Source organism: Pleurodeles waltl, chromosome 6 (genome assembly GCF_031143425.1).
Source record: "Pleurodeles waltl isolate 20211129_DDA chromosome 6, aPleWal1.hap1.20221129, whole genome shotgun sequence".
NCBI lineage: Eukaryota > Metazoa > Chordata > Amphibia > Caudata > Salamandridae > Pleurodeles > Pleurodeles waltl.
In genome coordinates, this window is record NC_090445.1 from 203,929,713 (window position 1) to 203,946,133 (window position 16,421).

General features: G+C 42.2%; 1 long non-coding RNA gene across 1 annotated transcript in view; it reads right to left on the reverse strand.

The window, feature by feature from the left end:
• Positions 1-3,482: 3,482 nt before the first annotated feature.
• LOC138301901 (uncharacterized) overlaps positions 3,483-16,421 on the reverse strand; it is a 47,365-nt gene continuing 34,426 nt past the window's right edge. The window contains exon 4 of the long non-coding RNA XR_011205149.1: positions 3,483-4,475. This is a non-coding gene — a long non-coding RNA (uncharacterized lncRNA). The remainder of the gene's footprint in view (positions 4,476-16,421) is intronic.

Here is a 16,421-nt window from a genome sequence, read left to right on the forward strand (position 1 = left end):
TTCATTATTGTGCAACAATATCTTATCATATACTAGGTCCTGGCTTGTGGGGGGGAGAAGGGGTGTGGTGGCGTGTGGCGGGGGAGGTGTGAAAGAACAAATAATAATAATAATTTTCAAAAAAAGTACCTTCCTTCTTTCGCCGTGCCACTTCTCTCTGCTGTTCTCACTGCAGGCACAGGATCCCATCCTGTCCTGGGGCCAATCTTAATGCTGCTTTCATGGAGCTGGCAGTATGAAAGCTGCGCTAGGATCAGACAGAGCGCCCAGACAGGGCGCTCCGAGGCAGTGTGGGAGCCTCTGCCTGCTGTCTCCAACCCAGCAACAGTGTGGGGTTGGAGAGAGCACAGTCCCCTTGTGTGTTTGGCTGGCCCGTGACGGCCGGCCAAACATACATGCGCACTGAGGGGGAGTGCCATCCACCCTGGCCCCACCCCTTTTACAATAATACTATAATACACATGGTTTATTTTGGTTTCATTGTAAAAGGTTTGCAGCTGCTGCTGCTGGCGGGGGCAACACCCATCTGGCATAGCAGAGCCGCTGCTGCATATGTTCTGAAAGCATGCGTCTGTTTCATATACTCATTTGAATAGGTAGTGCTTGGGAAAAGGCAGAACGGTTTGGAGTATTAATATGAATGTACAAGTAAATTATGGGTTGCAAGGTTTCTTTATCACAAAATACATGATTTGGATGGTATAGAATAGTTGTTCACAGCCCTCTGAATAAGGAAAACTTCAGTACTTCAAGGACCACAACAGAGTGCGACAAGGATGTTCACAGAGCTGTATTATGACCATCGTCTCATAATAAACTTTCATCAGACATGTATGTTGGCCTCGTCTTGGAGATGGGCAGGCTGTGGACTGAAAAAATAGATGATGTTGAAATATGCATGTGTGTTGGTAACACTGAAATACAGAATGCTCTTGACAGCAAAACTTTAATTCTAAAGATCAGGCATGTAGGGATCATTGAAAAATGCATCATGTAATGCATCTATTTTTTTTAGTACTTACATTGTGAGCTTTCACACTCATTACATTTATTTTGATATCTGCATTTATGCTCTTGCATTTATTCTCTTGCATTTAATCTCCTCAAAATAAAGCCTTAAAAATAAATGTAGATTCCTTGTGCGTGTGTGCACCTGTGATGAAATTTTGACAGAACTCATTACAACAAATCAAAATGCCTGACCGTTTTAGGAAGATTTCTTACATGCGCAGGTAAGGTGAGTCCAGACACGTTTCAGAGGGATTCTTCATCACAAATTGTGTTTTCCTTTTTCTCCAGCTGGTAAATGTGGTTCACACCTGTGCTTGCTGAGGGCCAAGAAGAATCTACAGTCATGTTCACAAAACACTGTGAAAACGGAACAATAAAACGTATATTTTGTTTCTCTCTCAATATGAAACTTGACCGAGAACCTATTCAACCAATGAAACTTTCTATTAAAGCATTTCTCAGACTGAAACACTGATTAAAGGTAGGATCATATGTGCATAGGGCTCTTAACTCATCTAACCAGAACCTTATGACCCGTGCAAGGGCTGTACTGTTGTCTGAAATGTTAAGTTTCCCTAAAATGTGGCCTCTGGAAATTCATGCTTTCTTCTGTCCCAATGTGTCATCACTTTTTCTTACCTAGAAAAATATTTTTTAAACCAGCATTAATTTATTCAGTTACAGCTAACGTAAATCGGCTTTCTCTTACTCATGTTAAGCTACTTCAAGATCTGTTTTGCCATTACTCAATTTGTATGTGCCATTATTGCCTAATGGGAGGCGATCACGAATTGAGAGTTTTGTATGTTGAGGTTGTTGCTCTTCCACTTTTTAGTTCCGCCCTCAGTCTTTGATGAAACATGCATTGCATGTTCACAGCCTCTGTGATTATGTTTTATGTTGATATTACATGCTGTACGCTATCCTGCAATCTAGTGTTAGATGTGGAAGATTACAAGTTATTTACTTCAAAAAATAAACTTTCAGTTTTGAGAATGATTTGCGAGGATGTAGCTGAAACCCACAATGTATCAGTATGAAGATTCAATCTTAGATTATTGTATTTTTTCACTGTTGGAATAGGTGTGTTTGTTTGGTCTGAGGTTGGTGGGTGTGCGGTGTAGTACCTCAACCCCGTTCCTGGTGAGATCATTACAAGGAAGTAAAGGTTGTCAGTGGTCACTGAATGCTGGTGTCAACTGATGAAAGGCTTTGGGTCTGTGGAGAACATACTATTACCTGGCACTTGACTTGAAAACTAGAATTCCCACGAATCCTTGAAGTTGCATGTTGTTTGGAGATGGCGGTGGTGGTGGCCATCTTGCATCATTGGTATAATAACTTCCCTCATGTTCCACAACATCCCCACTAGGCAATCATGCTACAGCGTTGCTGCACCTTGACCTTAAGATTGAATTTGTGTTTTTCTGTTTGGCAAACTATTGTCCATTATATAGAAAACACTGGAGGACATTTTTGTATTTCAAGAATTATTCAGCTGTCTTGTCACTGTGTGAGAAATATGAGCGTTCAATTATTTTCAACATGTGATTATTAGTTCAGAATTTGTGAGAAATGTTGTTGCACATGAACTCTGGCATTCTTCTCATAAGGGATCAGCAGTGGTGGCCCCTCCGCTATGGCGGAGGAGAGTCGCCCCACTGACGAAAAGTAGAAAAATAAAGGGATAATAAAAGAATTTGATTATCCCTTTATTTTTCCACCTCTGTAGGGTGGGGCAAAGCCAGTCTCCTCTACATCAAGTGGAGGAGGAGTGGTATGTGCACTTCTAAGTGCTCATGTCAGTTCAGCCAGCAGTCTGAGGCTGGCCAAACTGACATGGGCACTTAGAAACTCTCCACCTGGCAATATTTTACAGCTGGGTGGCGACCAAGTGCACTACCCTACTCTCCTCCTAAGAGGCATTTCTGCACACTCAGGCCAATCGCGGCACTTCTTTCATGGTGTATAACAGCATGAAAGAAGCGTTGTGATTGGTTGGGGAGAACAACGAGGCGGCTGGAGTGGAGTGGCACATCACAGAGGGGCAGGTAAGTTTATCTTTTTTTTTATTTATCTGTCCCCCCACGCACCTCATGCACTCACCCGTTCTGCTTCACAGCCCTCCCACCCCTTCCTGGTAGAAGCCGCGACTGGGGATCAGGAAGAATTATCATACTAGAACTTTAATTTTCCATGCTATGTACATATGATTGTGTGCAAGGAACAATAGGCATTTATCATATAGAACATATATATGTTAGTGATACTACGAGCTAATGAATATTGATGATTGTTAATTGACCTACAGACTCACACTGAACAGTTAGTGACTTGTTCTACCATCTCCAGAGAGTGCATATTCGCACACTGGAAGGTAGTTACCTTAAAATACAGAAGACAATGCAACATTCAAGTTGTATTGAATAATGTTATATTTCAGTTTCAGCAGTATCAGCTTTACTCCAAGAATACAAAAACTAGATTGCACAGAAATATTCTTAAGGCGAATCGCCTTTGCTATCAGATTAGATTAAATATTTTAAAGAACAGATTTAGATTTGATTTAGGCATACATCCTGGCCTGCGGATGTCAGTTGCCACGAGGTGATGAGTCAGAGAGTGATATCCAGTGTCTGTTTTCTCCCATATCATTCCCCATTCCCTGTTTTCAGTACAGGGCCACATATCCCTACTTTGTGGCGTTCACAATAAAAGGCTTAATAAAGCGAAATATAAATACCCCCCGATATTTTCTATACACAGGGAGGTGGAGGACATAGTTGTATATTTATCCAATTAAAAATCACCCTGAACCAACAAGTTCTAATGAGACTTATTCGTTGAACCTTTTATGACAATGTATTTCTTTAACAATGGATTTGACCAGCTTGATGCAATCAACCTGGTAAAAGCCCATCTTACAAAATAAACTATTTTCAACAGGTAGATGTTTTTTTGGAGGGTTATTAGTTAATCCCTTACCTGCATCCCATCTCCACCATCTCTTATTGCTTAGCATATTTTTAAAGGTTTTTTTTTGCTTCCAGTTAACCTCCTTCAACCCTTTCACCCTTCCTCCTGCTAATAAGCTCTCCTGTACTCCTTCACCTCCCCCTTCACTCTAGCATCTATGCTTCTTGAGTATAAGATTTACCATTGTTCCACACTGTACAGATGCAATTGATCTCCAAGACCTTTTTACCTGTACCAATGCGAGTAAAGCAGAAACAGGAAAAGGATGCTGAGACCTCTTGGTAACCCCTACATCTAGAATGGATCCAACCAAAATATTAACATAATATTTCAAACAATATGAGCTTGTAGAGACAGAAGAGTCTGATGCGCCATGGTAACTGTCGATGTTCTCCCGTACTGTATTTGTTTTCGCTGACACATATAAAATTCAGTTTTTCCGTCACTAGGCGAAAGTGAAGATTGAGCACCAAATCTTAGCTCTGAACCTAGTGGCAGAAAAAAACATAATCCAAGAGTGAGTCTACTTGCTGATGCATTGTGGGTTTCAACAAAGTTAAATTCTCAAAGTAAACAACTTGTAATATTCTGAATCCAACACCAGATGGCAGGAAAGAGAACAGCATCATATCTACAACAACACATAGAGCAAATTGTCTTTTTTTCACCTAGTTCTACTTTTATCAGTGGTTATATTACACTTTTCCTTCATCTGAGGGACAGTGCTTTATATTTTACAAAGATATGTATGACCTTCTTTGAAGGACTTCTAAGTAGTAAGTGAATTTATTAGTTTGCTTTCAGTTAATAAACAGCATCACAAATTACAAAATCAATCAGCATGACACTAAATACAATTAAAAACAGTTATGAGTCAAATCATCTGCACCTAACAAAACAACCAATAAAACATGATCATAAATACATAGCAAACAATTACTCCAAATATAAAATAATGTGGAGTATATGCAAGTTTGTCTGTAAAATATATGCTGTGCTAGGTTGTGCAGATAACTATTTTGATTGACTGTCAATACAATTCAATGCAATGGCAAACTCATGGCCACATATTCCATACTTTTAGCAGAATTATGCGGAAATTGCAGCTGCTTCCCACTTGGACATTGAACCGAGGTGGCCCTACATGATCTTACTTGTAAATTATTAAAGTGCTTATGCAAAAGAGTTGACGTGCATCATTTAAAGTTGGGGACATTTACAGTGGATATATATATAAAGTGTCGACAAGCATCAATCCAATATATGCAAATTTAGGCACACCAAATTGTCTGCATGAATAATTCAATTAACTGTCAATACAAATCAATGACGTAGCATCCCAGCGCACTCATATTCCATGATATTACACAAAAGTTGTGGGTGGATCCTACTTAGGCATTGCATCAGAGCTACCCTCCATGATCTTGTTTGTAAAGTGTGTAAAAAGTGTTTATGTGCAGCCATGAAATATAGGCAAACAAACAAAATGTGAGTTACTGATTCTTTTATATATCTACATAGGCAACAAGAATGTGTTGGCCATGTGCACGTCCAAAGTGGGGTAATTTATTTTGTGGGAAGCTCACCCACCGTTAACCTCATGAACTTTTACTTAATGTAATAACAACCGTGGTTCTAAAGTAAGATTATGGTTGTATGCAGCTCATAAGCATCGAAACATAAGCTTTCTTGGCAAATTGATTTTTATCCTGAGGGTGAGAAACAAATCTAAGTGATCTGTTTACCACTTGTTTAAAAAGAAGGACCTGACAAGGCAGAGTCCCATAGCGAAGTAAGTCCTAAAGTGCTCAATGCAGAGGCTATGGAGGCTCCCCACAAGCTATGTTTTACCAATTTAGACTTCTGCCCAGATTTGAGAGGCCAAGGAACGTTCAGATGCTTGTTTAATTTTTTGCAGAATTTAATAAATGCCCTGACACGACAAAGCTTGACTTACTACGCCAAATTCCAAGCAAATCTGTGACTGAGAGGTATTAGGTTGCTGTCTAAAAAGACATCTGTAGATATTTGCTTGAAGTGTCTTTAGAAGCTTGGAGTCTCGCCCACGCATTATATGTAGTGCATACCTAGGTGATGGTATACATCTTGCCTCAATTGTCTTGAGAATAGGTATCAATGTTAGACCTCTCAGGTTAGTCTACAATGATTAAATATGGCTAGGAATGAATTGAGGGAAGGAGTGAAGGAGTTGTAATGTTTGAAAGTGGGGGGTAAATTAAAGTTGACGATCGATAATAACTCCTAGGTATGTGTACTTATTAGTTATATCCAATTTGTGTCCAGGTACCAAGTGAAGTTGTTTTTCCTCTGTATGTTACCAAAAACTATGAACCCGATTCAAAAAGGTAAACTTAGACCAAAAGTCTAAGTTTAGACCAAAAGTGTAACCTTAGAGCAAAAGTCTAACTTTACTCGTAGGAAAGTTAGACTATCAGTCTAACTTTACACTTTTCGTCTAAACTTGATCCAGAAGTGTAAATTTAGACTTTTGGTCCAAGTGTAGACTTTTAGTCTAAACTCAGATCAAAAGTGTAACTTAGAACAAAAGTCTAACTTCACTATGGGAAAAGTTAGACTTTAGGTCTAAACTTACACTTTTGGTCTAAACCTAGACTTTTGGTCTGAGTTTATCTTTGTGAATCGGGCCCCATGACTTTTGTTTCCTTGATGTTTATTTCCAACCCATTCCTTCTGGTGTATGCAGAAAAGGTATTTACCAGGTGTTGCAGATCTATCAGAGTCTTACTGAGTAAGACTTTATCATCAGCGTACTGAAGACTAGTCAAGGGAGTACGGCTACCTGCTGTGCATCTGAGTTTACTACATTCAAACTACAATTGAGATCTGAAATAAACAGAGTGAATAAAATTGTCAGGAGCATTTGGATGGTATGAAATAAAATTGACAGGAGTATGTTTTAGACCATCACTTGTAGAAATATTTTTTGTGGTCACTAAGCCATATCCTAATTTTACTCTTACCCAGGTTTTATGATATAAAAGCAGGATTGCGCAAAGTAATGCTGGTGTATTCCCTATTGGCTTATTTTGCCTCAAAAAGGCTGCCAGGAGACCTTATTGAGCACAGACGTTAGGTCCACAAAACAGGCATAAACTGAGGACTTACTATGGAGAGAGGCCTCAATGACCACGGTCAGGGCCACTAAGTTTGTTGTGGTACAGGTACTAATTTGAAAGTCAGTTTGAGTAATTGGTACCAGAGACTTTACTGACACCCAGTGCTCAAGGTCTTTCAATAAGAGGCTAGAAAAAAACAGCTTCAATATTGATAATTGGTCGGATCGTCTCTTTTGCCGCTTTTAAAAATAAAGTGAAATATAGTACCTCTCCAAGAGTCTGGAATTGAGTTGGCAGTGCGACAATTATTAAATAAAATACACAAGTTGGTTGACCAAAACTCAGACTGAACTTTGTATAATGCAGCTAGGAGGCCATTTGGGTGGGTGCCCCATTTGTCTTAGCCCCCTTAATAACTTGCTGAGGTTGTATTGAAGTATAGCTAAGGTGGTCTAGGTTTGAGCAATTATTTTAATTGTGTCACATAAAATCTGATTCTGAGATGTTTGCAGTGTACACCCTGTGGTCACCCTAAGTCAGCCCATTGATAAACTTTCAAAAAGCTTTTGCATTCCCCTTTTTACATATGTGTTGATTTGTTATCCATTTATGTTTTATGTAGTCTGCCTTAGCTTTTATAATGCCTTCTTGAACTTTGACCTGATTATCCTTAATTTTTGGAGCTGCAATTGTCTAGAGGCAATAGGGGGTTTGATAAAGACTCTTATGTCCTTATTTAATTTATGGTTTTCTCCCCCTAATATTTTAGAAAAACATTAATTTATTTTATGTTTAGGGGAGAGGCTATTTGCCTTTAGCAATATTGGATCTATAATTTTTTCAAACAAATTTGCAGTACAGAAAGTCCAAACTTTTACCATTACCCATGGAGGATCCTCCCATGTTGACCATGTTTGTAAAGAATGCTTAGGCTCCTAACAAATATAATTAATGTATTTCCATGTTTCATGATATAGCATCTAAAAATAAATGTCCAATTCTTTGGATAAAGACTATAGTGCAAACCAAAGAATAGAATTTCTATCTGAAGAAAAAAGGAAATAATCGGAAGTCATAATCTTATTGATTCAACATTTGTTGAATAACGTTCATTCTCCTCCACTCATCTCAATATGTGAAATTGAAAATATTGACAGTAAAGGTCAATAATATTTTTTTCAAACTTTTCACAACTACAGTAAGTAGGAAGTGATCATTGGTAATACAAAAGGAGGATCTTCGGAGTGCTGAACAATGCAAACACTCACCCCCAGTCACAGACCTGGGTTTGATCCATCGTTCTTTTGCTCACCATGCCACCCCAGGTTGGACCCAGCCATATGCAAATCAGTCTTGACCCTGTTACTCATGAGAACAGTCCAGCCTGAACTGCCAAGCCAGGTCCTACCTGGACCAGAAACAAGAATCCTGGGACCAGTTTCAGGATATCACCCTTCATCAGCCAGGCTAGCTTGAATCCAGTGGCACAGTGAGCAAGGGACCCACGTCTGGGCATCCCTTTCTCACTTAGGGCAACTTTAGAAACACAAAAGGATGATGGACGGAGTGCTGAATAATGCAAACACTCACCCCCAGTCACAGAGATGGGTTTAATCCAACGTTCTTTTGCTCACCATGCCACCCCAGGTTGGACCCAACCATATGCAAACCATATGCAAATCAGTCTTGACCCTGTTCCTCATGGGAACAGTCCAGCCCAAACTGCGAAGCCAGATCCTCCCTGGGCTGGAAACAAGCATCCTGGGACCAGCATCAGGATATCACCCTTCATCAGCCAGGTTAGCTTGAATCCAGTGGCACAGTGAGCAAGGGACCCACGTCTGGGCATACCCTTCCCACTTTAGGGCAACTTTAGAAACACAAAAGGATGATGGACAGAGTGCTGAATAATGCAAACACTCACCCCCAGTCAGAGAGGTGGGTTTAATCCAACGTTCTTTTGCTCACCATGCCACCCCGGGTTGGACCCAACCATATGCAAATCAGTCTTGACCCTCTTCCTCATGGGAACAGTCCAGCCCAAACTGCCAGGCCAGGTCCTCCCTGGATCAGAAACAAGCATCCTGGGACCCGTTTCAGGGTATCACCCTTTATCAGCCAGGCTAGCTTGAATCCAGTGGCACAGTGAGCAAGGAACCCACGTCTGGGCATACCCTTCCCACTTAGGGCAACTTTAGCAAAACAAAGGAATGATGGACGGAGTGCTGAACAATGCAAACACCCACCCCCAGTCACAGATCTGGGTTTAATCCATTGTTCTCTTGCTCACCGTGCCACCCCAAGTTGGACACAGCCATATGCAAATCAGTCTTGACCCTGTTCCTCATGGGAACAGTCCAGCCTGAACTGCCAAGCCAGGTCCTCCCTGGACTGGAAACAAGCATCCTGGGACCGGTTTCAGGGCATCACCCTTCATCAGCCAGGCTTGCTTGAATCCAGTGGCACAGTGAGCAAGGGACCCAGGCCTTCAGTCTGCTATCACTCTCTCCCACTCCTGGTCTAACCCAGGCCGCCAATACTCAACTCTCACTCTGCGCTGCACATGGTCACACTCATCCCGATGTACTCTTCATGCGTCAACTTAAAAATATGGCTCCTCAACACTGCTTGCACCTGTAATAACTCTCCTCTTAACATTACGTCACTGACAGTTCTGCAGTTACATTTCAAAGAGACTCACCACTATCCAATGCCATTTCCTTAGCAGGCCATTTATCTGACATATTTCTTACCCTCCTGCAATGTTGCATCTTCTCTTACTGCCTGAACCCACTTATCATGCGATACTTACCCTTCAATAATCATGCTTACATTTGCCACAAGGCACTCCCCTTCACCATCACACCTTCATCATGCATATCCTCTAGTAACCTCAACAGGCAATCAGCAACACAATTTACCTTGCCTGGAACATATTCTTTCCCATGGCAGAATTCCAACATTTTTAGAACGCATCACAAAATTCTAGAAGAAGCTTGGAAAAGGCCTGTGTTAGCAAAAACATCCACCAGAGCACCAAGGTCAGTGAGAATCACAAAGTCAGTTCCCCATCCAAACTTCCTAAAGTAATTCACACCCTACCAGCATGCCAAAACCTCTCTCTCTATTGTGTAATGTGTCAGGTGTGCACCTCTCAAAGTGTAGGTAATGGTGACCAATGTTCCTGTATTGCAGTAACACTGCACCCAAACTCACAACACATGCATCATATACCACATGCAAATAATACCTTATCCCGTGTGTTAAAAGGTTTCAATGCTGGAGCAGTTACTATGTTCCTCTTAAATTGTAAAAACTCTCACACTGCACACCATTCAAATTTAGCATTAATTTATTCATATTTGGTCTTATCTGCAAACATTTGAATTAACCTAAACTAATATTTCACCAATCCTAAAAATTATTGCAGTTGATCCTTGTGCTGCTGTGATGGAGCGTCTTCAATGGCCTTCACCAACTTTAGCTTGGGTGGCATTTCACTTTCATCCAACCAGGGCTTTAGATACCCAGCACCAATATTATACTTGCCCAAGCTGATAGTCAGCCCACACTCCTGCAATGTTTTCAGCACAGAATACAAAACACTATTATGTTTTTCTTCACTTTCATCAAGCACCAGAATATCATCCTGGAAGTATGTTACATTCTTTTCGCCCCTGAAAAGTTGGTGCATGGCCCATTTAAAAACAGCTGAAGCTGATGCCAAACCAAATGGCATGCTTTGAACTGGTAGGCCCCTTCCAAAATATATAAGGGGCCTAGAGCCAGGATGCAAAGAAATTTGATGATAGGCTGATGACAAATCTATGGTACAGAAAAACTTAGCCCCCTTGATTGTCGTAGCATATCACCAACGTTGGGAAGAGGATGTCTGTCCACTCAAGCCTCATTAAGATCACAAAGAACTATAGACAATTGTTCATCACCAATGGCTTTTTTTGCTAAAACAACTGGGACTGAGCACTCAGAAGCCACAGTTTCTTCAATGATGTCCTCGTCACACAACCTCTGCAATTTCCTCTCCAAATGCTCTCTCATAACTAGAGGCACACTGTGTGGTTTATGTGCCTTGGGACAAACTCCTCCCACGATCTTGTACACAAACCGTATGAGCAAATCCAACTCATTTTTTAAAATGCTTGGAAATTTCTCCAGCCAAACCGTACTACCTAACAACACATTTACATTAGCTTATTCTCCTAGAAGCTGATCTGGGTGATTGTGATCCAACCTTAATAATAAGTCCCTCTGCTATGGTATCCCAGCAAACACAATCCATCATTGGCAATGTATTCTTTGTAATTTGTTTTTAACACCTTGAAACTTTAAAGGACCCCCAAAATGTCCCACCAAATTAATTTGCTTAGTGCCGTAGGCAATCAATTTAAGTCAGGGGCACTCAACGCCGGGTCAGGAAACTATCAAGGTACTCTTCCTCAATCAATGTATAACGTGCACCCGAATCTGCCATTGCTTGTACTTCCACTCCATCAGTCAGAACGGGTGAAACAGGTGTTAAGTTCCTGTGCACAGATACTTTACAAATAACCCCTTTTTTCTAGCCTTCCTAAGTTACTAGATGCCATTTTCTTCAAAGCCATCCTCAGTATTTTCTTCCCCTTTTGCAATGTCTATTGTTTTCTGCATTGTCAAGTTCTCCGTATTCAAACGTTTTTCCTATATTCTCTTGTCGCACACTTTTTGCACCCGTTGATCTCGTAACATTTCATCTAAGAAACCATTGTAGTTGCAAGTGGATATCAACTAATGAAGTGCTGCTATGACATTATCCACTGATTTACTAGGAAATTGTCATTTACAAAAATTTGAATCTTTGCACTACCCATTCCTCCTCTTTCCACAGATCCAGTTTTTGCGATGCTAGGCCATAGCCATCACAGTCTGTGTCTTTGTAATCCTCCTCAGGCAAAGACTGAAGATGTTTGAATATCTATCATTCCTCTGACCCTAAACAATGCTCAAGCACTACCGGTTTACAAGAAGCAGCAAATATGTCTCCGCCTACTTCCTACACATAAACCTTGGAACCTTCTTTCCAGTTGTGTCACCCTGTGGTGGGCTTTCCTAGTGAGTTCAAAAACGGTATTGGTGCAATCATGCCTTTCATGGCCAGTAACACAGATTAATAACAACAGCTGATAGGCCACAATCATGTGTAAAGTGTTTTAATGTAGGCTTAAGTGTAGAATGTGTTTTCCCCTTTTTCCTTCCTGTACAGTATGCAATTCATGCACGGTAAAGAAATACACTGAGACAGTACTGTAAAATACATGCATCTGGGATTAACAGTTTTTAAGACCACAAAACAGTGTGACAAGTCACGCAGCTCTCACGTGTTGTTTCGGGCATGCGTTGATGAGATTTGTTAGGCCGTGGTCTCTAGGCAAAGTATCACCACACAACAGCACGTCACTCAGTACAGCATGTGACGCATCGTGTGGATCACAATCCATCACAAGCTCATGGTGGTTGTGAGTTGATGTTCAAAAAAAGGCTTCATCCAGCATGCGCACTAGTAATTTACTATTGAAAATGTCTCCTTGCAGCTCAAAATATTGGTGGCCTCTTGTTGTCTCTTGCTGTCTCGCAGCCACAGAAGTTGTCACAAATGCCGTGGCATTGCTCTGTACACTGTGGACTACTGAGTACTCTCACACAAGGCTCCAGCTCCTGGGTTCCATTCTCGGGTGGGGTGCCTTCCTCTTTTTTGGGAAAGGCATGTCAGTCCTCCTCACCAGCTAAAAGAATCCACTACCTGTGTGCATGAGTGAGTGAAATAAAGATTTATTGTATTTAGCTACAGGAAACAATGAGGGAGCTGACAGCTAGCAAGCACACTGCCTCCCACTCTTCGTAAACATTCCAAGCCCGAGAATGCTGGCTTGACATTCCTTAAAGGATGTCGAACATCATTCTTTGACACCCGAGATCCCATTTTCATTTGATAAACGTAGCTGCATATATTGCAACCTTTATGTAAAATTTAGAGTTGGAGAACTTCCCCCTGCTGAGCCCTCTGCTATGTATGTAATCTATATGGTATCTCTGGGGATCAAGATAAAATAACTGAATACTTCCTCTTTGTCTCCTATATTGAGACATACAAACTACATAAACAAAGCGTCACCCAGACCAGAACAATATTAATCATAAGTCATTGAAACAGCGACCAGTAAGTCTAGTCCAAACTGTGAATCAGTAGATGAATACGATCTTTAATCCAAATTGAACAGGCAGACAACATGTGTTTTTTATCTTTGACAACTTTTGCAAGGCTGTATGACAAGTGTAAACAAAAAAGTCCCAATACAAACTGGTAGAAGAAGACCCAGAACCTAAGTCCGAAAAATGTCACTCCTGTGCAATCCAAAAGCAAACATCCACAGTACAGAAGATTCCATTAACAATTAAAGTTCAAAGAAACCAGAGCTTAGCGCCATGCACAGCACACCCTTGTAAACACCATGTCTGAGTCATAGAGAGAGGGCAGGGCAACACCAACACCACTTGTGGTAACACACTGTGAAGACAGCAAAATAATTGTCGTCAAAATTTACCTAAAGTAGTAGATGTTGAAAAACACTCAGCATTGTAATCAAACGGACTGTAAGAATTTGCATGGTGGTTGCAAAAAAATCCGTCAAGAGGTACACGCCCCAGGCTGCTGGCTACTGCTCGTACATCAAGTCTATCAGGGACAGTTAAGAGCAAGGGAAGATAATGAAACGCGAGCGAGCAGAGCAAAAAACACTAAGTCCAAATTAATGGCTAGAAAAAATACTGTCACATAGTGTACCTGGCAAACAAGTTAGGGTGTGTCAGGATGAGGTTCAAAAGTTGGCGCGAAGCGGAGGAACCGTGATAAGTTCTCCCAATACTCTGTTAAAGGAGTAAAGGAATAAAGCCCAAAGATGTGAAAAATGCTGCAAAGAGCTAAGGCGCTGTCATGCCAGGAAATCATATTATTCTACGGCATAGAGGACAGTGTTACGCAGCTTGCCTAGTTGCACAGTACGCGAGAAAATGTCAACGGTGACGCTAACCAGCATGCCGCCTCCCCTGGTTATTAAACGCCTGTGTAATGGAGATAGAAAGATGACTGGTCGGCAATAGTAGAGGGGCTTGGTAAAAACGTGCGCCATCTGGGTTTATTGCCTCACATGTAGATATGTTTAAACTTTTAACCGTATGGTTCTGAATATATAAGTCATACAATTTTAGTATCGCAAAACGAAAAATGCAACAGGCAAAACGTAATTTGTAGGCCTCAGCCTACTTATGCATAGTGTCAAAGCATGTGAAAACTAAGGGCAAGTATAAAAAAAAACAAAAAAAAACAATCATGGCTGTGACCGGCATACAGTTTGTAGCTAGACTGTCAAAAACGTGGTGAAGGAAAGGCAAATAGCGCGGGGTCCAAACTCAAAAGTGTCACAAGAAGAAGGCAGGGAACTGAGCATCCCATGGATAAACCATTACTGACTAATAAACCCCCGCTGTAACCGGTACAGTGTTCAAAAGGCCATAGAAGTCCAAAAGACTTGGGACACAGGATATAGTGGGACCAGACGAAACAGATAGAAGCAACGTGGACAAATAAATTCCATTGTTGTGAATATAGCCAAGAGCCAAAGAAAGCATTGCAATAGAAACTACAACCCGGAACCTACTTGCATGAGAATCCAGAATAAAAGGGCAAACAGTGCTGTGGTGTTTTTATAAATATTAATACAAGAAATTATTGGTAACTGCAATATCTAAATGTATCATTAAACTGTGGTTTGGGTGATAGAAGTAGAAGAGGTTTTCAAGTTGAAAGGCTTTCTCGTATTGTAACATCATTTAGGCCCTGATTCTGACCTTGGCGGACGGCGGAGGCCGTCCGCCAAGGTACCGCCGCCAAATGACCGCACCGCGGTCAGAAGACCGCGGCGGCCATTCAGACATTTCCTCTGGGCCGGCGGGCGCTCTCCAAAAGAGCGCCCGCCGGCCCAGAGGAAATGCCCCTGCAACGAGGACGCCGGCTCAGAATTGAGCCGGCGTAGTTGCAGGGGTGCGACGGGTGCAGTTGCACCCGTCGCGTATTTCAGTGTCTGCAAAGCAGACACTGAAATACTTTGCGGGGCCCTCTTACGGGGGCCCCGCGGCACCCCCTACCGCCATCCTGTTCATGGCGGGTTTCCCGCCATGAACAGGATGGCGGTAGGGGGTGTCAGAATCCCCATGGCGGCGGAGTGCGCTCCGCCGCCATGGAGGATTCCCCCGAGCAGCGGAAAGTCGGCGGGGGACCGCCGACTTTCTGCTTTTGACCGCGGCTGAACCGCCGCGGTCAGAATGCTCGTGGGAGCACTGCCAGCCTGTTGGCGGTGCTCCCGTGGTCTGTGGCCCTGGCGGCCACCGGCCGCCAGGGTCAGAATGACCCCCTTAGTATTTTAAAAAGGTAGGGTTTATGGTATTAATTCAAATATGAACTGAGTTTTAATAATTTTTAATGTGTGATGTGTCCGCTACAGAATGTATATTTTGCATTATTTTATACATGTTTCCAGCCTGGTTTCTGTTGCTGAATTTTGCTTTCAACCAACCTATATTTTGCATTTTATTAATATTTTACCCAGCCACATTCCTATTCAAGGAATTTACTTTCAAAGATCCACGTAGTGGACCAAATAAACACAGTTTGACTTGCATAAAACTAGAAAAGTAGATTAAGGTGGTCTCAGTTGTTGTTATAGAAGGTTGTGCCTTTCAGATCACATTATATTACTAGGTTATCTATCAGCAGGACAGGAAGGGGTCTACCTATCCTTGGCTCAGCCTCAACATTATACCCAAGAAGAAGAACAATAATTTTATGATCATCATTTGGCAGATTTTCACTCTTATTGCAGTGCACTTGTTATATAATTGCAATCAAGATCACTGATGTTTTGTAGGAGCACTTAGGGGGTCATTCTGACCCTGGCGGCCGGTGGCCGCCAGGGCCACCGACCACGGGAGCACCGCCAACAGGCTGGCGGTGCTCCCACGAGCATTCTGACCGCGGCGGTTCAGCTGCGGTCAGAAGCGGAAAGTCGGCGGTCTCCCGCCGACTTTCCGCTGCTCGGGGGAATCCTCCATGGTGGCGGAGCGCGCTCCGCCGCCATGAGGATTCAGACACCCCCTACCGCCATCCTGTTCATGGCGGGAAACCCGCCATGAACAGGATGGCGGTAGGGGGTGCCGCGGGGCCCCTGGGGGCCCCTGCAGTGCCCATGCCAATGGCATGGGCACTGCAGGGGCCCCCGTAAGAGG